Source organism: Odontomachus brunneus, unplaced genomic scaffold (assembly GCF_010583005.1).
Source record: "Odontomachus brunneus isolate Ranch 3 - 2012 unplaced genomic scaffold, Obru_v1 Obru_scaffold_219, whole genome shotgun sequence".
In the NCBI taxonomy this organism is placed as follows: domain Eukaryota; kingdom Metazoa; phylum Arthropoda; class Insecta; order Hymenoptera; family Formicidae; genus Odontomachus; species Odontomachus brunneus.
In genome coordinates this window covers 227,349-228,090 of record NW_022639669.1, presented here as the reverse complement: position 1 = coordinate 228,090, position 742 = coordinate 227,349, and the positions used below count along the sequence as shown (strand labels likewise).

The window sequence follows — 742 nt, the reverse complement described above, 5'->3', positions numbered from 1 at the left end:
GGGATACGATCGGTACCGAGAGGACTCGATCGGGTTCGCGAACACACGAACTCGTAGGCCGGTCGTTGGATCCTGAGAGGACGGCGAAGTCGGTATCAAGAGCGCTTGATGGAGATAGCGAACACACAATCTCCAGGTGCCGATTTCGTCGATGTGGTTTCGGAAGATGACGGGCAGGTAGAAACGATACGGTCGGATACCTTGCTCTCCGCTCTGAAGCATCGAGTTCGGTCGGCGGTCCGGATCGGTCTCTCCGCTTATTTCTCGGCCACGGTTTATATACCGTCTCGTTACATTTGATGTTGTTTGTTGACGTTACGTGTCTTTAGGCGTGGCGCATGTTTATGTTTGTGTTATTTGTTTGGCGCTTAGCGCCGTTTACAGCCAACGGATGTTGTGTTGGCTGTTCTTAGGGACGATGCGTGTAAGGCATCGTCACAATGCTCATCTGATGCAAATGTATGAGGCGGCTTAATGATTGTTTTTCTTAAATAACGTTAATTTTTTATTTAAGGAATGATCAAACCTTTCTTTTACTTTGCATACAAAATTCATGTTCATATTGTAATTTTTACAACTGCAAAGTCAAATTACTTTTCTTTAAACACAAAATGTTATTTCATTAAGATTGATCATAATCGTTATGTTATTTTTATTTCAACAAGAGAAATAATTTAATATATATGTTTTAAGTTGTACCATTTTCTAAGTACTATAAAGTATTATAAGTATTATAAGTATT

General features: G+C 40.3%; 1 protein-coding gene across 1 annotated transcript in view; it reads right to left on the bottom strand.

Moving 5' to 3' along the window:
• LOC116852364 (disintegrin and metalloproteinase domain-containing protein 10) overlaps positions 1 to 742 on the bottom strand; it is a gene marked incomplete at its 5' end in the record, with an annotated part of 339,156 nt that overhangs the window by 232,939 nt on the left and 105,475 nt on the right. The gene's annotated exons all lie outside the window — the stretch shown is intronic.